The sequence below is a fragment of the Stigmatopora nigra genome, chromosome 3 (genome assembly GCF_051989575.1).
Source record: "Stigmatopora nigra isolate UIUO_SnigA chromosome 3, RoL_Snig_1.1, whole genome shotgun sequence".
NCBI classification, from domain to species: domain Eukaryota; kingdom Metazoa; phylum Chordata; class Actinopteri; order Syngnathiformes; family Syngnathidae; genus Stigmatopora; species Stigmatopora nigra.
Window position 1 is genome coordinate 19,359,088 of NC_135510.1, and position 20,876 is coordinate 19,379,963.

Here is a 20,876-nt window from a genome sequence, read left to right on the forward strand (position 1 = left end):
AAGAACAAACAGAAACATTTTTACACTGGCGCGAAAAGCCATTTTTTGTCCCCCCCGCTTTGCCGAAAGGAGATAAAGAACGCCCAGCGAGCATGGTTAATGATAAACGGGTCCAGATTTGAAGATTCCCATTTGTAATTTTGTGAGTGAAGAGGCAGGCCGGCAGCCATTGATCAAATTGGGCAGCCAGTTAACACCTAACACCCCCACCCTCATACACCCTCCTTTTTTATCTTCCTTTCGCTCTTAAATTATTCAAGTCGATTTATGAATGGTCACCTTTGCCTGGATGTCTATTAATAACTTTTCCTATTTTTTTTAACGGTATGAATTTCAACAGAAAAAAATTATAAGTGGAGGAAAAAGACATTAAAAAAGCAAAGCTAATAAATAGAAACACTTTGATAATTTAGGAGAGATTACATGGTGGGAAAAGTGAGCGCTCTTATTTTGAAGGCGACACCGGAAACTCGATTGAAAATGACCATAAATGCTCAAAAATTATCATAAATTCTGCTTACCTAAAAAATAAAGGATGTTTGTTTGAAGTGGAGTTTTTTAAAGGTCTTTTTAGCCATTTCCAGCCATTTTCAAAGAGATTTTCAGCCGTCTTTCCAAGGAAATGACATCTTTTAACGTGGACATTTGGTAGACACGAATCCTGAAAACACACAAAAAAAAATTAAATTTAGGTTCCAAATGCTCAGTTTTTCTATAAATACACATTTGAAGTTGAGCAAAACATTTAGTAATGTTTATTCATGCTTAATATTTGTTCACCTTTTTATTTTTTTTTGGTATTATTCTTATTATTCGGATTTAATTCTGAGAAGTTTGACTTTTTTAATTGTAATTCTAAGATTAAAGTCAGAATAGTGATTTTATTAAGGGACAATTGTAAGATACACGTCAGAATTGCTACTTTAAAGTCTGAATTTTGAATTTATTTTAAGATTTCTGACTTTATTCAGAGTTGAATATGAATTCTAAAAGTCAGAATTGTGATTTCAAAGTCAAAATCTTGAGTTTAATTTCTGTGACAAAATTCAAAACTCACTTAAAATACCTCATCTTGACCCCTCCCCCTTTTCACATGTCCCTCCTCTTTAGTCCAAATCGGAACAATACAAAAAGTTTCATAAGTTTACATCTCTATGGAAAACTTTGATACTTTCGCACACTGCAAAAAAAGTCTAAAAAGTATAGCACGCGGTATCCATTTGTATGATTTCCATCCGGGTCTTTCTCTCTCATTACGAGGTTTCCAGCGCTATTTGTCGGAGGCCGCCGCCTTTTTCTTCTCGCCACCTTGTTAGCCACGTCCGTCGCCGCCGTCGTCGCCGCCGCCGTCGCCGCCGTAGCCGCCGTCACTAATTGGCAGCATCTCGCCGACAGACGCTTAAATGACAAACGTCGGCGCGCGACCCGAGAGGAAGGACGAGCCGTGACGTCTCGTTATCGCCGGGATCCGCGCTCAACATCATCAACGAGGTGGCGTTGGGTGCCGGGGGTGCCGGGGAGGGGGCTCCCATGCAATTTGTCTCTTTAATCAGGGACACATTTTGAAAAATTCAACCCGAAACCCATTTCACTTAACAATGGGATTTTTGCTCAAGGTTTTCTAGTATGTGGAGCGGCCATTTTGGCTCATTCCTTCATTTTCTTAACTGGTTTACCTCACGAGTCGCAGGTGGTGCTGGAGCCTATCCCAGCTGACTTGGGGCACAAGGTTGGGGAGACCCTGAGTCGGGTTATCAGCCAATCACACAGAAAAAAGACCAATCATTTGCAAGGTGGGGCCATTTTGAGTGTTCAAACAGCTAGCCTAGCATGCACGTTTTAAGGCATATGTGTCCAAGTGGCGGCCCGGGGGCCAAATGTGGACCCAAGAAAGTCAATCATCAGTGCCGACTTTGTTTTTTAGGATCAAATTGAAATGAAGAGTATAGATGTGTATTACATTTCCTGATTTTCCCCTTTTTTAATCAATAATTGCAATTTTTTAAACATTTTTCTGTGTTTTTAGTTCATAAATCATTTTGGAAAATCTAAAAATATATTTTAAAAAGCTAAAAAAAACATTGTTTTGAATCTATAAAAAAAACATAATATTCAAGGTGTGAGGACCGACCTGGGATCGAACCCACGACCCCAGAACTTTGAGACCAACACGCAAATCTACAAATCGGTCGTTTGGGAAATAATGAAACGAGTCAAAAGTCGAGAGTCGCCATCGCCACCGGCGCACGATGTGCAGAATTCTTCTTATGGCCAATTTGACTTTGGGGGAGGGGCAAAAAGATTGGCCGGAGGGGGGGGAGTGGCTTAGTGCGAGTCCCGGTCCTCTGATTCGGGCAATTAGCGAGTGAGCGGAAACAACGCCTGACATTTGGCCATCAACGCGCACGCCCGCCGGCTGCCTTAATTAGCCCAGATGGAGTGAGAGGCGTCCGCGGCAACATCGGCAAAGAGACACGGCCATTTTACTATTTTTTTTTTTAATAAATGGATTAAAAGAAGTGGCCCTGAATATTCAATAAACAATGTTTATTTGAGCTTTTTTTAAATATATTTTTAGATTTGACAAAATGATTTTTGAACTAAAAACAGAAAAATTGGATTAAAAAATGACAATTATTGATTAAAAAGGGGGAACATCAGGAAATGTAATATACATCTATATCTATCACTTGAATTTGATTTTAAAACAGAAAGTCGCCACTCATGATTGACTTTTTCGGGCCGCACAAAATGATGCGGCGGACCACATTTGGCCCCCGGGCCACCACTTTGACACATGAGCGCTAAATTGTCCTTAGCTATCTGTAAATGGGGTCTTGTTGTCTGATTGTGCCCACCTGGCCACCAATTCCGGATTCGAACCCCACCTACTCACCACAAATACCTGGAATCGACTCCAGCACCCCCGTTAACCTCACAAGAATAACCACTATAGAAAAAGAACGCCCAAATAATCCTATTTCCCACCAAAAAGTTACTCTATATAGCACCAGGCTGCCAACTAGTGGCCCGTTTCCATTTTACGCGACGGTATGCTATCTTCTTTAGCTTGGCCTTAGCAGCATCTGCACCCGGGAGATAACCCGGGATAAAATATGTATTAGCCCCGCCCCCCCAGATGACAAAGTGCGGCGGATGGTAGAGATTTGGCCGTACTTGGAAAACACGCCTTTAAGCGGACTCCGGCACCCCCTCTCCCTATTCTTTTCCGCGGGCTGATTCCTTCTTCTTGTGCTTCTTGGGTTTCTCGCTGACAGGCCGGCGGCGGCGGCTTTGGCGGCGGCGAGAAGAAGAGAGGCGCATTAATTAAGAGGGTGCCAGCTGTAATTTTGTGGGGAAGTAAATTTGCGCACAACTAAAGGTTACGGGGACCTTTTCACTGTCACAATTTACTACAGCCTGTGAATGTTAATGCGGCTAATGAAGACATGCTCTCGCCCTATCAACTTAAAAAACTACCGCCGCTGCCACCAGGATGATGACCACGACGAAGAGGAAGAGGAGGAGGAAGGTGGCGGCTCACAGAAGAAGGAAATGTAACTAAAAAAAAGGGAGAGTCCCTATTTCAAGGGTGTCAGCCACGTTAATGTCAACTCGATTTTATGTGGACCATTTTAGATGGAATATTTACATTTTTTAATTTTTATAAATGGATTAAAAGCCCTGAATATTCCGTTTTTTATAGATCTATAACAATATTTATTTTAGTATTTTTTTTAAATATATTTTTATATTTCACAAAATGATTTTTTAACTAAAAACACAGAAAAAATGGATTAAAAAATGACAATTATTGATTTAAAAGGGGGAAAATGAGGACATTTATTATAAATATAGATCTATCATTTTAATTTGATCCTAAAACAGAAAGTCGTGATTGACTTTCCCGGGCCGCACAAAATGATGCGGCGGGCCACATTTGGGCCCCGGGCCGCCACTTTGACACCTGTGCTTTAAACTGAGGACGGTGGACAGAGGTTCATTATCAATTGTCAAATAACAAAAAAGAGCAGGCAGAGCCAAAATAAACAAGAAAATGGGCCGCTTCGACTAAAAAAGTCAACGTAAAAAGCAACAAAAAAATCAAAACAAGACGAAAAAGTTACTTTTACTTCCCCACAATTTGTTGTAATTCCAAAAAAACGCCAAACAAGAGTTATGATTTGCGTGCGGCCAGGCCTTGACTGGGCGCGCCACGATAAGCCAACGCGCCGCGATAAAGCCGGCCGGCCACCACCGCAAGGTCGCCCGCAAAAGTCCGACTTCCACCTGAGGCCACGGAATTATTTGACACGTCACGCACGGCGAATACTCAAAACGCGAGGTTGGTTCCGTGGGCCAAGACGTTAGCCGCTCGCTATTCATCTATTCCCACCGTCGGCGGCCATTTTGGACATTGTCATACCCGGCACGGGCGCTCATTAGGAGGACGAGTCTGGCGGGGCGGGGTCGCGACCCGGCTTCAACCGCGTGGCGGCTGATTGATCATAAACACTGGGACCGGCGCCACGCCGCCGTCTTTTATCGCTACGCCGTGCCTTGGCCCAGTCCATCATCCTGAACCGGCCAGCGCGTGGATTTTCATTTCAAAAAAGGTGGAGCCAGCCAGTCGGAGCGCTTTTGGGAGGGAGATAAGCGTCCGAGGGGGCGGAGCCTAAATACAAAAAAAAATTAAAATGCTCCAAATTGAGTGAACGATGGGGAAAAAAATGGTGCGAGGGCTGACATGCTAATTTTATCGGTCAAATAGACGATAGGAATCAGGTAAAAAAAAAAGATTGAGTTTTTAAAATATAGATTTATGTATTGACTTATTCACATTTCTAGGGTCAAGGGGTCAAAGTTGTTTTTTCTCCCAAAACATGCATGCTAGGCTAGGCTAACGGGTTGAACGCTGTAAATTGCCTGCTGGGATAGACTCCAGCACCCTCCCAACGGCCTTTGAGAGGATAATGCACATGTGTCAAAGTGGCGGCCCGGGGGCCAAATCTGGCCCCGTTGCATCATTTTGTGCGGCCCAGGAAAGTCAATCACGACTTTCTGTTTTAGGATCAAATTAAAATAATATAGTGGTACAGATGTATATTACATTTCCTGATATTCCCCCTTTTAAATCAATCATTTTCATTTTTTAATCCACTTTTCTTTGGTTTTTGTTCAATAATAATTTTGTTAACTCTAAAAATATAAAAAAGAGCTAAAATAAACATTGTTTTAAATCTATAAAAAAAAACTGAATATTCAGGGCCTTAAATCCAGTTCTTTTAATCCATTTATTAAAAATCTACATGTCTAAAATGGTCCAGCCCACGTGAAGGTGCGCCCTATAATGCGGTGCGCCTTATAGTTGTGAAAACACGGTAACAATAATTGAATTTTTTAAATGAATAAGCCCCACTCAACATCCCAATAATGTAAGACCCCAAAATGCTCTTCTTCCCCAGAACGCCCCCCACTACAACCCCTAGCAAAAGTCACCATCACCCCCTCCCCCTTCCGTACATTTTATCGTGCGTGTGCGTGCGTGGCGGCGTGGCGGCGCGGCGGCGTGGCGGCGTGTTTTCCCAGTTTGTCACATGAGGTTTGCGGCAACAAGAGCGAAAACACAAGTGTCCTCTCTGCCTGTCTCTTCCGCTTTGTTCCCCTCTGCCGTCCCGGCTTTGGCCAAAGGACGACAAATGGCTGCTCGGGGACGTACGCGTCTTTGTGTGTGTGTGTGTGTGTGTGTGTGTGCGCGTCTTTGTGTGTGTGTGTTACCTGTGATAAAATGCTGTGACAGCAGAAATGTTTGTGTGACAAGCGCTGGGCCGTTTGGAGTCCATTAGCTGCGTCTTCTCACTCACTTTGGCAGCTCATCTCGTCGTCCTACACACAAACACACACACAATGAATACACACAAGCATGTGACTACACACACATGTAGTGTAAATAGATACACAATTTGTTGCCTGTCTTTGTGTGTGGTGTGAAAAGTTTAAAACAAGGGCGTCAACTTGATTTTATGTGGGTCATTTTAAATAGAATATTTAGATATATTTTAGTTTTTTTACAACTATAAGGCGCACCGTCATTGAATGACACATTTTAATTTTATTTTCTATATATAAAACACACTGGATTATAAGGCGATGTGTCTATTTTAGAAAATTTAAGACTTTTAAATGCACCTTATAGTCCTGAAAATACGGTAGATTTTTTTTTTTAATAAAAGGATTAAAATCCTTGAATATTCCATTTTTTATAGATCTAAAACAATGTTTTTTTCAGCTTTTTTTATATATATTTTTAGATTTTAATGGACTAATTTTTTGACCTAAAAACACAAAAAATGGATTAAAAATGACAATTATTGATTTCACAACTGGAAAATCAGGAAATTTAATATACATCTGTACTCTTCATTTGAATTTGATCCTAAAACAGAAAGTCTGCACTCATCATTAACTTTCCCGGGCCGCACAAAATGACTCAGCGGACCACATTTGGCCCCCGGGCCGCCACTTTGACACCTGTGCTCTAATTTGTCCCTTTGTGTGATTGAATTTACTTTTTGCGGATATTTGGATTTTTACATGAATTTCTTAAAAGCCAATTTCCCCATTTAGGTATTTCCTAAAAATCCCTAAACATGTCCCATGTATATAGATACTTGCGAATACAATATTTGCATCATTTTTTAAGCCCCGCCCCCCCCCCCCTCAATCCAGACATTCCCAGACTGTAAATTCTCCCGGGAAGCGGCACTGGTCTTGTATCGCCTGTCGTAATGTTTAGCCCCGCTTGGCTCGCCAAATGGGCCTAACCTTGAGGGACTTGTTTGACCGCCACCATGGCCGACGCCAGCATATCCCCCCCTCCTTTAAGCCCCACCCTAACCCACACACACACAAACACAAAAACACTTTTTTAGTGCAACCGGCGTATTAAATAATTGATGCGGACCCTTCTGATGCGTTTGTTTCGCTGCACGAAGGCAGACGAGAACTGTCACCGTTTGAGTGGAAGTGTGTGTACATGTGTGTGTGTTTGTCGTAATCATGGGGGGGGCCACAACGCCCCCCCCCCCCCCCCCAGTCTTCATCTAAGAAAACGTGTCCTGTCCTCTCCAACATTCGTCACAAGTTTGTTTGGCGGTCCCGGGTAGAACGGCGAATGACAAACGCACAAAGACGTCGCCACCACGTCGCCTTTTTAGACACTTGAGTGGAGTGGGGGGGGGGGGGGGGGTAGTGGAGGGGGGGGGTCGGTATGAGTCCTCAGGGGGGGCATCCAAGTTTAAAGAGACAATGAAAAAGAGCAGTTTGTGTTTTTTTGGACCGATGTGGACACATCAAGCAGTTACTTTGAGATTTGACGTACAAACAAGTTGAATTGTTTGTGTCTTGACGTACAAACTTTTATTTTGAGAGATGCCAATGACAATGTGAGCTTAGCCAACTTTAGCTAAGCCACAGCTAATATTTGGAGTTGTAGCCATGTCATCATTCTAGTGAGATATCATATTGCCATGACAACCTACGAGACTTTAACTGTTTTTTGTGGATTGTTGTTGCGTGCTAGCTTGGCAGCTAGCTTTGGGTGTTAGCGCCGTTTGACGACGAGTTAAAGTTAGCTCGTTGATTTTGGGGGACAATAAGATGCTAACGCGCTAAACCAAGGGTGTCAGACTCGGGTTGGTTCGCGGGCCACTTCAACATTAACTCGAATTGATGTGGACCATTTTAGATATAATATTTAGATTTTTTTTTTAAATGGATTAAAAGATTTGGATTAAAAGCCCTGAATATTCCATTTTTTATAGATCTAAAACAATGTTTATTTGAGCTTTTTTTTATATATTTTTAGATTTTACATGATTTTTTAACTACAAACTGATAAAAATAGATTAAAAATGGCAAGTATTGATTTAAAAGGGGGGAAATCAGGAAATTTAATATACATTTATACTCTTCATTTGAATTTGATCCTAAAAAAGAAAGTCGACACATCATTAACTCTCTCGGGCCGCACAAAATGATGCAGTGCACCAGATTTGGCCCCCGGGCCACCACTTTGACACCTGTGTTCTAAGTCAATCGGGTCTCTCTTCACTCAGGCATGAAAAAAAAAAACAAAGCGATCCGTGTTAATCAATCAAACACTCATCGGAAAGAGCCCACTCGATCTTGACACGCATAACTGCCGTTTCGATATTTTCTAGGACCCACACACTTCGATTTACGCTAGATAAGCTAGCTAGCGATCCTAAAAAGCGAATCACAGGTCTGAAATGCTCTGAAATGACTGGCATTTGTCCATTTAACCCTTGCCAATGGGAGGCATCCGATTGGTTTGAATCAGTGTGTGGTTTTGGTCTTCCAGAAAATTGGCTAAGGGAAAAACAAGGGGGCAAGGTGATGGTTTTTCTTGCTATTATCACATCAGCCAGTTCGGCCTGGCCATCAAATTTCAGAGACGAAGTCCCGGCAACCATTCATCAAAAGTCCCAGGCGCGCGAGGCCGTCCCTCCCGTAGAAACATCATCAATATTGGACGTTGTTTTACGGAGGAGCCACTTGATTTGGTCCCGGGTCCCGCGCCGCTGACCGCCGCCACTGCCGCCGCCGCCGATCAATTACCATCGACAAGATTTGCGCGCGGCGACCATCCCGGCCACTTTGTTCCTCTGGCTAGCCGGGTGCTTCATCTTCCTGGCCAACGGTCGTCGTGGAAAACATATTGGCTACGTTATGTGGCGCCGATTGCCTGATGGCGAACAGGCGGGGCTTCCAAAAGAAGGGGGAAAAGTGGATGGTCAATTCTTTGGGGTCATGTCCTTTTTTGAACTGGACGTTGAGGTCGTTCCATTTGCCGGCGACAGAATTCGCCAAAAACAGCTGGACGTCAACACACTAATACATTAATATACAGGTGTCAAAGTGGCGGCCCGGGGGCCAAATGTGGTCCGCCGCATCATTTTGTGCGGCCCGAAAAAGTAAATCATGAGTGCTGACTTTTTGTTTTAGGATCAAATTCAAATGATAGATATACATTTCCTGATTTTCCCACTATTAAATATATCATTGTCATTTTTTAATCATTTTTTCTGTGTTTTTAGTTCAAAAATCATGTTGTAAAATCTAAAAATATATTAAAAAGGAAAAACGAAAGAAAAACAGTTTTAGATCTTTAAAAATTGGAATATTCCAGGCTTTCAATCCAGTTCTTTTAATCCATTTATTAAAAAAATATATATAAATAAGATATCTAAAATGGTCCGGCCCACATAAAATCGACTTGACGTTAAATCGGCCTGGGAACCAATATAAACATTTAAATATGGGAATATTTTGAAGTGAAAATAAAAGCAAACAACCCTCGATTCAGGGTGGAGGCGGAGCCTATAGAGCGAAAAAAGGTATCAAAATTCAAAGCAAAATTAGGTTTAGTGTAAGGTTAGATTCAACTTATTTTTGAGTGTGTCTGCATCATAATCCAAGTTCGTTTAAATGTATTTGTGTTATGTTACGAGCGCGTTGCCGTGCAAGAAGACCTATCGGAGCAGCCGACGAGTTTTCCGCCAATTGGCCACCCATCGGACGTCAGGTGGCTTTGCGCTAAAGTGAGTCGAGAGTCGTGAACGAGAGTCGTGAGTCATAATGTTCATTTGTCTGCGGCCGGGCAGACAGATGGCGCTGGGACAACGCGGTGATCAAACACGCCATAAAAAGGCGCTTTAACTCACTTTTATAGTCAGGTACGCCGCAAAAATGGCGTTAAAGACAATAAAATCAAAGGTTAGCCTGACGCCACGCCGTAAATACGTCCCACACTGTTTGTCGCCGACGCTATTTGGCGCGATGCGGCGTGGCTAACTACAGTTAGCTTCAGGTTTTTTTTTATGATGGGGTCTCAAACTGGCAGCCCCGGGGCCAATAGGGGCCCGCGGGTGATATTTTCCGGGTCATGTTTGTTATAGTTGTATTAGTTTATTACTTATGTGAATAAATTTGAATTAAATGACAAGTCATTCTGTGAATGCGGACATATTTTGGCAGCAGATTGTAGTGTTTTTAGTTCATAAATCATTTTGTAAAATCTAAAAATATTAAAAAAGGCTAAAATAAACATTGTTTGAGATCTATAAAAAACGGAACATTCAGGGATTTTAATCCAGTTCATTTAATCCATTTATCAAAAAAAAATCTAAATATTCTATCTAAAATGGCCGTTAAAGCGGCCCAAGCCGAAGCAAGCCAAATGTGTGACACCCTTGTTCTAAATGATAGAATGTTTGTCAACCAAAAATACATGCAAATACATTCAATAAAAGTTGAAAAAGAGAAAAGTCGCGGGCCGGCGTGTAGCCATGCGGCGTAGGTAGCGGCTGATTTGTTGCCGTGGAGACTAATGAAGCGGTCGCCGCGCCGTCCTCGCCGCCGCCACCGCCCGGCTTCTTTTGCAAGATCAATTCGCCGGCGGCGGCGGCGATGGCGGCGCCGGCCGTTATGAATGATGGAAACCTCCGCAGGCCATCCATACCGAGAGCTATGTGAACCCCCCCCTCCCCCCACCCTGCCAGGTCCGCCCCACAACCCCGCCTCCCTCCCAAGCCGCCTCCCCCACTCGTCAGCGAGGGCGGGACTCGGCCATTTTTCTTGCGGGAGCGATAAGTAGGGGGACGTTAAATGCTCCTCAATTTCCACCAAAACTTTGACAAAATATGATAATTTATTATTTACAATGTGATAAGTTAAATTAGGAAAACAATGCAGAATTTGTTGATTTTTTTGCCAAAAAAGGATCATTTGTAATACAACATTGATTTTGATTTTTTTTTTTGGACCTAATCATCTTTGGTTTTGATATCTTACCTGACATTACAAAAATATATATCGGAAAATGAAGGGAGACTAAAATTGCCCAAAAAATACTACAAGTGCACCAAAATTTGACAAAACCATCCTCACTTATTTCCAATAGCTTCATTTATTTCAAATTGATATTAACAGAAAGTGACCTGAAAAGCCCGAAAACTACAAAAAAATGACTCAAAATTGCCCTAAAAATCAATTCATTTTGTGAACAAATTTGACAATATTGCATTTGATGTTTAAAGAAGGAATTGTTTTTCACGTTTTTTCTGCTAGAAAACGAGGTCGCAGATGACGAATATATTTCCTTGGAATCCTATTTTTTTCCTCAAACCACCACACGCATCCATAAGAAAAATAATTAGGTGAATTTGGCCAGGCGGGCGTCATCCGTAAAAAAACGGGTAAAAAAGAAGTGGGCCGGCGGCATGCCGACTTTCCCCGAGATGGGCGCCTCGATTAAAGCTTTTTGCGGGTAATCTCAACTTTTTAGACGGATATCCCCAAACTCAGACCCTTTTTTATGGAAATGTGGCAGGCAGAGCCGTCCAATCAGAGGGGGAAGAGGAGGATCGGTTGGGGTTCATCTTTCTTCCAGAGCGGTGACAAATGACTTCCATGCAGATGGCGCCGTCGCGCAAATGTATACGGAAATATGGATTGGCTTGAGGAAGGGAACGGTAGAAGTGTTGCTGGTGGAGAAGGAGGGGCGGCAGAAAGAGTGAGTACTTCCTTTTCTTTTCTTTTTTTTTAGGGGGGGCTTCCTTTATCTATTATTCAGGTTCCCGTGATTCATTGAGGATATCAAATCAAGATGCGGGAAATCAATCACGGCCGGCCGGCTTTCAATCTGTCTCTCATTAAGCGCAGCCCGGTTGGTTCCGCTGACTTTGGCTCCGTTTTGGTCCCTAAACCACACACACCCACACACACACACACACACACGCTGGAACACTTAAGGTGCACCGACCAATGGACGGACAGACGGACGGACATGCCGAACTACTTAGGCCGTATCCGATGGAGAGCGCCGGGGAACGTTTTGTTTTTTTTGTTTTTTCCTCCGGGTCAAGGGTGTCAGACTCGGGTTGGTTCGCAGGCCGCAATAACGTCAACTTCAGTTCACGTGGGACCAGATATAATATTTTTTTTAATAAATGGATTAAAAGAACTGGATTACAAGCCCCGAATATTGTTTTTTTACAGTTCCAAAACTATTTATTTGAGTTTTTTTTTAAATATATTTTGATTTTACCAAATGATTTTTGAACTAAAAACAGAAAAACATGACTAAAAAATGACAATTAGCAATTTTAAAAAGGGGAAATCAGGACATTCAATATACATCGGACTATTTTAGATATAATATTCTGATTTTTTGCGCCCAATCATCTGGTGCGCCTTATATATGAAACATTTTAAGCCATTTGCTGGAGGCGCGCCTTATAGTGCAGAAAATACATTTTTGAGTTAAAGTGAGTCAAACTGGAAAAAATGCAACTTATGGTGCAGAAAATACTTTGGATCTCACTGGACCCCCAAAAAATAACAATAACACAATATATGAACCTTTTTTTTTTTTTAAATGCACTATACGAACCGAAAAAGACAAAAACCCAATATACGAACCAAAAAAAAAGACAATAATGCAATATACGAACCAAAAAAAATGACAAAAACGAAATATACGAACCAAAAAAGACAATTAACGCAATATACGAAACAAAAAAATATCCACCTCGCCTTGAAAGATCAGCCTTCATTTTTCGCAAGTTCACGTCCCTCCCGCGCGCCCCTACCAGTCGATACGTGTCCGCAATTTGAGGGCGAATAATTGCAGTAATGAACGACCCGCGGGCGACCGCCAGCCTCCCCGGGGGAGGGGGCGGGGCTTCCCACTACCGGGTAGCATCCACAGTTACCAAATGGAATTCTTACGGCACCCCCGCGTTCGCCAAGAGGTACGCGAGAGCCGCAGACACCTGTCCAAAGCGTCTCGGCTGACCTTTCCCCGATGCTGTCGGACAAAAACAACAAAGACCGAAATGGAGAAGAAACAAAACAAAAACAACAAAACAAAACAAAAGCATGGGTTGCAACGTTGTGTATTTTGAAGAGGCTTTCTTTCTTCTTTTGTTTTATTGGCTGTAATTGGAAAATAATTCAGGCGGCGTCAGGAGGAATCAATAAAGAATTAATGAAAGGAGAAGGAAGGCGCCGTCATTAAAGGCAATAAAGGGGGACGCACCATGATGAGGACGCGCCGAAAAGGAAGGGGGGGCTCGGCGTCTTTTTTTAAATACGGGCTCGGCGAACTCGCATATTTATTTACAATAAGATTAGGAACTAATGCGCGCGTGCATTTCAGATTGCTTTTTGGCTCGTGACGACACGCTACGCTTCAAAAGCCACGTTTTTATATATGGGATTGTAACTAACATTTTGGAGAAAAAAAATGAACACAAACAGTACTAGAATATATTCAAACTAGGTTTGCAGGATAAACAGCGATGAAATCTAGGCAAGAAAATCACCAAAATGACCATTTTAGATAGAATGTTTACTTTTTTTTATAAATGGATTAAAAGAACTGGATTAAAAGACCTGAATATTCCGTTTTTTATAGATCTAAAACAATGTTTATTTTAGATTTTTTTATACATATATTTTTAGATTTTACAAAATGGTTTTTGAACTAAAAACACAGAAAAAATGGATTAAAAATGACAATTATCGATTTAAAAGGGGGAAAATAAGGAAATATAATTTACATCTATGTTCTCCATTTTAATTTGATCCTAAAACAGAAAGTCGGCACTCATCATTGACTTTCCCGGACCGCACAATATGATGTGGGGGGCCAGATTTGGCCCCCGGGCCGCCACTTTGACATCCGTAGGCAAGGCGAGAAGACTTAATAAGAGCAACAACGTATGGGTGCTCGTATGAGGGCAGCCATAAAGCTGCCAGAAGAGACAATAGCGGAATAGCGGCCGGAATAGCGGGCGGAATAGCGGGCTGGCTTCCCAGGCCGAGGTTAATGGGCGAGCGGATGATTATTGATCAGCTAAAGGTTGAGCTAATCATTAGGCTTCATCCATTTTTACGCACTCCTCGCCGTGACCTTTACGCCGGCTACGGATTTCTACGGACGATGATTTGATCATCTTGTCGGGGAGTGGAGGGGGGCGGGGCCAGGGGTGGCGGGCGGTGGGTCGTTGTGGAACGCCGTCCCAACGGACGCAATGCCTTGGAGGAACCTTTGCGTCGTTGCCACACTCGCTACTAACATTCGACGGCATTTGATGCATTCACAATAAACGAAAAATATCCAACGGAACAATTGACTGAGCAGTGAGCTAACCCAGCGACAAGCTAAACACCAACAAGCTTAACACCAAAAAGCTAATTGAGCCACAAGCTAACCATTCACAAGCTATCCTCCCACAAGCTATCTTCCCACAACCTAACCACCCACAAGCTAACCCCAGACAAGCTAACCCCAGACACGCTGACCCCAGAAACGCTAACCCAGACAAGCTAACCCCAGAGAAACTAACCCCAGACAACCTAACCACCCACAAGCTAACCACCCACAAGCTAACCACCCACCAGCTAACCACCCACCAGCTAACCACCCACAAGCTAACCACCCACAAGCTTACCACCCTAACCCCTGACCACCCAAAAGCTAACCACCCACAAGCTAACCCCAGACAAGCTAACCACCCAAGCTAACCAAGCGACAGGCGTCACTGTCCAAATGGGCCCGTATAGCAACAACAAGAGCAACAAACACAACTGTTACTTGCTAAAGTTGCTAACTAGCTGATCAACGTGTGGCACTGGCTCCTAAAAAGCGCTAGCTAATTTGGAGATGCTCTTTGTGAGTGACTTCTAAACGGAACATAAACATTCAACCAACAGGCAAAAAAGCGCTAGCTAACCAACAAACAGGCTAATGCTAACATAAGTGACGCAACAACAGTCGAACAACGAGTAGAATTGGAAAATAAAGGCATTAGCTGATGGACACGAGGGTGAAAGCCGTCCAAATGCAAAACATCCGGCCAGCAGAGGAAAGCTTCCACGCGGCTCTATTTACTGCGTACGCCGGATGTTACTCGCGGCGGTGGCGGTCCGTTAAGCAAACCCAGACGGGAAGGGGGACGGACGCACATCTGCGACCAATCACACGCCTCTGATCCCCTGGACGTTTCCACTTTCTTTGCCGGGGGCCGGCGCCCAGAGACGCCATATTTACTTCAATTGACGCCCCCCTAAAGAATGGCTGCCAACTCTGACGAGTTTTACACCTAACCTAAACCCAATTGAGTACGTTCGGCGTCAGATTGCGTAACGTTGCCAGATGCAAATCAAGATCAGACTTTTACTTCCATCTTGGCAATGTAAATTGTCATCTTGTACTAAAACATATCTCACCACTTTAGTCACTTTTTTTAACCTCACTTCATTTTGATTATATATAAATCATTTTTATGACTACTTATGCGTCCACTCGATAGTGGAGCTTTAAATCTCATTGTACTTGCGTCGTGACAAAAAAAGGCATTCATTTAAACTAAAAAATATCGCTAAAATGGTTAAATTTGCTGATTATTTTTTTCCCTTTAAATCAATAATCGTCATTTTTTAATCATTTTTTCTGTGTTTTTAGTTCTAAAAACATTTTGTAAAATCTAAAGATATATTTAAAAAAAACTAAAATAAAGATTGTCTTAGATCTATAAAAAAACGGAATATTCAGGGCTTCGGATCGTGGAGACGACATACTTCCAGACGGACGTACGTCCTAACCGACGAGCACTCAAACCCAACGTCGAGCGGCGTACGGATGGTGGAGCGTCGACGAGCAACGGGAGGCATTTAAATATTTGATGTGCCCGTGGCGAGGCTCTCGCCCGACGTGGCGGCGACGCCAAAGCCGAGCACGGAAGACACGACGGCGTCGGGGACGTCAGGTGGCCGTGATGGCGAGCCGAAAGGTGGAGGAGAGTGATAACTAATGTAATTCCTGTGTACTTCCCCCTCGCCTCCTGTCAAAAGTGGCGGACCCCCCCCACCCCGCCGTAAACTGTCAAATGATGTCGCCGCCACGGCGCAGCGAAACAGACGCTTTTACGCTGCTGACTGACGTTTAAATGCGAGGGAGGCGGCCAAAGTGGAGCCAACTTGGCGGGAATGAGACGACGCGGGGTGGCGCTTCAGACAAGATTTTTTTTTTTTGAGATATTTAAGCACCCCCTGTTTTGATTTGGAACACGCTTGTGAAAATAGGCGGCCAAAAAAATGACAAACAAAAGACAAGCTTTGGCTTTTAACGCCTCGGCGGAAGAACACGTGGCGTGCGACGACAGGAAAAGGCCTCTTTTCATTGGCTGTTGGAGTCTCAGGTAAAAAAGTACTTTAAAAGTAGATATAAGAGTCATACCTCTACTTACAAATGCTTCCATGTATGAACGTTTCAGGTTACAAAATGTATTAAGCAATTAAAAAGTATAAATGCAACGTGGCACACACATCCATGGGCACACGTAAAAGTCTAATATGGACTACAAAGAGGAGTAAAATGGCAATTACATCAATAACGAACGCGGAGGGAGATATTTCTGCATTTAAAGGAAACATTTTAATATGCTTTTGTTATTTTAAGACAGTAATAAATCATTTTCTTATAATTTTCTATCATTTTTGTGTGTTTCCCCACGTCTTTCATGCAAAATTTGGACACTTTTTAAAGGGTTTAGTTGGTAGTTTGATGAAGACCGTGGAGCGAATTACAAAATTTACATATAAAGTACACCTCTACTTACAAAATGTTCAAGTTATGAAAAAAGTCTTGGAATCAATTAATTTTGTAAGTAGAGGTACCACTCTATATGTATTTAATGAATATTATTTTCATTTAAGAATCCAAAACAACTATTTTAAAAATAAAAAATATTTTAAAAATAAAAATTATTTATATATATATATTTTTTTAAAATAACTATTTAAATAATTCCAATTATTTAAATATTTCCAATTATTTTAAAAATCCTATTATTTAAAAAATCCAATTATTTGAAAATAATTCGAATTATTTTAAAAAATCCATTTAAAATAAATTCCAATTATTAGAAAAATTACAATCATATTTACGATTTTTTTAAGCAGATTTAAAATATTTTGGACAACTTTGAGGTGGACCATGTCTCATGAAAAATCATGCAAATGTTATTTTCAGAATATAAAGGACTCACGTGGCAGATTACGAATGCTAGGCTAAATATTAGCGCGTATTTTTAAGGGTTTAAAAGTTTTTTTGGTTGGACAGTTGGTGATGTCATTGTTATTTCCCCATTTGAGAGGACGTTTGGGGGGGGGGGGGTCTGCCGCCGCTGATCGAAGGGAGGAAAAGTGAAAGGCTGGAAATATTGATTTCCTGTTTGGCCTCATTTAATGTGAAATTGCATCATTCATCACTTTCACAAAACCAATAGTGACTCTTTGGCAAAAGAATATTGGAACAAAAAAAAGTCACATTTTAGACTTCCTACAAAAACGACCTTGACTTGAAAAGTCATTATCAACACAATCGTTACGTTCAAACGCCAAATTTAGAAGCCCATTCATAACCTGAAAATGTCGTAAGTTGAACTATCTGGAAGTAGAGGCGCCATTTTGGCTCCAAAAATGTAATCTACAACTATAATCTTCATTTTATTTTGATCCTAAAAACTGAAAGTCGGCACTCATGGTTTACTTTATCGGGCCGCACAAAATGATGCGACGGGCCAGATTTGGCCCGCGGGCCACCACTTTGACACCCGCGCCCTAAATGATTCAAAAATCAACATAAGGTGAGCAATAAATGGTGGATAAAAACTAACAAAAAAGTGACTAAAATCAACAGGGTGAGCCGTAAAATCCGCCAAAACAACAAATTGTGACTAAAATTACCCAAAAATCCAAAAAAATACATTTAAAAATGAAGGGATTTAAAACAAAAGGATTTGTTATCATTATAATCATTCATTTTTTCGAACTACTTGTCCTCACAAGGGTCATAGGGGGTGCTGGAGCCTATTCCAGTTAACTACAGGCCAGCCAATCGTAGAGTACAAAGACAAAAACGACCAATCGCACTCAACTAGGACAAACTTCGAACATCCATACAACTTCCACACAGTGAGAACCAAACCTGGGATCAAACCCAGGACCCCTAAAAGCAGTTTTGGCGCCTGGAAGACCCGCAACGTCCATTTATACTTTGAGTGATCTCATTTCCTTTTTACGCGTGGGGACAAGTGAGGATATTTCCCTTTTTTTTCCCTCTTTTTTTTCCCTCCCCAATGTTAGGCCGGGTCCTCGTTTGCATTACGGATGCGACGTCCCCGCCTTTGTGCGTGCGCTAAACAGGCGAGTAGCGACGGTGCCGCCAGGAATTTCCCCCGACGGTCGCCATCCGTAATGGTGGCCGTAATGAGCTGCAGCTGTCAGCATCTTTCCAAACAAACACACACAAAACCCACACACACATTAAGGACAGGAATATAAAACGCACGAATGCCATCCGGCCAAGGAGGAAGTACAGTAATCCCTCGAATATCGCGGTTAATGTAGACCAGACATGGTCGCGATAAGTAAAAATTTGTGAAGAAAGGTCACCCCTAATAAAAAAATATTTAAGTATATAAAAATGTCAAAATCCACAAAAAAATCACAAAGTAGCGTTACCCCTATTAACAAAAAAAATTAAAATAAGTAAATAAAAATATGAAAAATCCACGGTAAAGTGGAAGCCACTTTTGCTAGGATTTAGCACTTAAGTTTCTTTAAAAATTAATAATTAATAGCAAAAGAGAAATCTCAAAGTATTGAATTTGCGATAAGTAAAGTTGCCAAAAAATAAGTTCAATATTGCGCAATATTTTGGAATTACTGTGTACCTTTTAGCCGACTCTGGCTAATTTACATAACGGGTAAAAATGCTAATTTGGACCAATGGTTATTTGTCTTGGTGGATAAGTGGTTAGCACGTTGGCCCTACACTTCTGGATTCGATCCCGCCTGGGTCCTCACTCTGTGAAGTCTACATGTTCTCCTGGACTTGCGTGGGTTTTCTGTGGGTACTCCACTTTCCTCCCACATTCCAAAAACATCTTTTCTTCTCTCCGGGTCAATCTCTGCCCCACACTTCTGAGGTTCCGGGGTTCGATCCCGCTTGGGTCCTCACATGTTACTCTTGGCTTGTGTGGGTTTTCCCTGGGTACTCCATTTTCCTCCCACATTTCCAAAACATTTTTTCTCTCTCTTTGGGTCGACCTCTGCCGCCATTTTTTTTTTGGGCCTTGGCTCCAACTTTGCAGATGCTCCTTTAATTTTGAGGCGGGACAGTGATGAATGGTCCGCGTGGAGGAGGGCTTAAATGAGCCGGCGCTCCCCGGTGGCCACACTGACCGCGACAAAAGCGCCGCCGTGATGACCCAGTAATAGCGGGAGGAGAAACAAACGGGGACGCTTCGCTCAGCCCTTGACCTGGCAACCCGGCGACGACATTTTCTCTCGTTTTTTATAAAAGCTGAATACTGACGGAAAACACAGAAAAGTGGGATGACGCCGAGAAGAGTGCAAGTAAATGCAGATTTTTTTCTTATAAATGGATTAAAAGAACTGGATTAAAAGCCCGAAAATTCAGTTTTTTTATAGATCTAAAACAATGTTTAATTTAGCTTTTTTTTAGATTTGACAAAATGATTTTTGAACTAAAAACAGATGAAAATGGAATTAAAAAAAAGACAATTATTGATTGAAAAGGGGGAAAATCAGGAAATTTAATATACATCTATTTTCTTGTTTGAATTTGATCCTAAATAAGAAAGTCGCCACTCATGATTGACTTTCCCGGGTCGCAAAAAACCAGACGGCGGGCCAGATTTGGCCCCCGGGCCGCTACTTTGACACCAGTTTCATAAAACTACCAGGTGGACATGCTCGAACCCTCAGGAACACAGACCAGACCACCCCCCCTAAAAAACACCCCATGCGGACTGCCAAAAAACAAGCCCAAAAATTCCCTTACTTCACTTTAACGGCAAATTGTGCTCAAAGTTAACCAATACAGAAAAAAAAATCCTCCTCAAGAGGACAAATTCAAAAGACTGTGACGCCATTTTAGCAAAACAAATCAGTTTGTACTTAAATGTACCTCAAACAGGAAAGAAAAAATGACAATTGTTTTGAAGTGGGATACTTGGATCATGTTGGATCAAAATATGGCTTTGAATTTCATTTTGTCTGACATTGTCAAAACATTCAGATTCCAAAACGCCTATCAAAAGATTATAAATGTTCATTTTCAACGTCCCTTTGAAAGCTTTGCGTTTACTACCAAAAAAAATGCTGCCTACCAAACACACACACACACACACACACACACACACACTTTGTTAAAATTAGCAATGGACAGTGGAAAAGGAGAATATAATATAATATACTATAGAATATAATAGAAAATAAAGCAGTGCTTTACACATTTCATCAACTTTTTTGGGGGTCCGTGTGCAACTTTTAAGTCCGCTCTGTCATACTTTTATGACCATTTATTATTATTTTTGTCCACTAACAATCCTTCTCACCTAAAATGACGTGCAAAAATTCAATGAAATATTCAAAAATACACATCTATATTTTTTTAACCCACACAAAAAGCTAAATTTTCAGTCTACTTTAGGAAGAAAATACACTTTCTGAGTAAAACGCCATTAAATGAGTCCACTATGGGTCCAAAAAACGTGTCAAAACGTGACGTTCCGATGTTACCTGCGAGCGCTCAAAAACTTGTCGTCCTCCCATTGATCGCCAAGTCTTTTCCCGGCGTGTGCGCGTGCACGTGGACGTGCGCGTGGACGTGTCAGTCACGGGCCGGCCAACAACCCGGCAAACGAGCGGACGCGTTCGTGCGCGAGTTCACGTGACACGACAGAGAGAAAGGGAGG

At 42.0% G+C, this 20,876-nt stretch overlaps 1 long non-coding RNA gene across 1 annotated transcript; it reads right to left on the reverse strand.

The window, feature by feature from the left end:
- Window positions 1-554: 554 nt before the first annotated feature.
- On the reverse strand, window positions 555-20,849 carry LOC144193901 (uncharacterized). Its single transcript, XR_013325787.1, has 3 exons — window positions 20,701-20,849; window positions 5,779-5,886; window positions 555-661 (listed from the first exon to the last, which is right to left on the reverse strand). It is a non-coding gene; the product is annotated as an uncharacterized LOC144193901 (long non-coding RNA).
- Window positions 20,850-20,876: the final 27 nt, after the last annotated feature.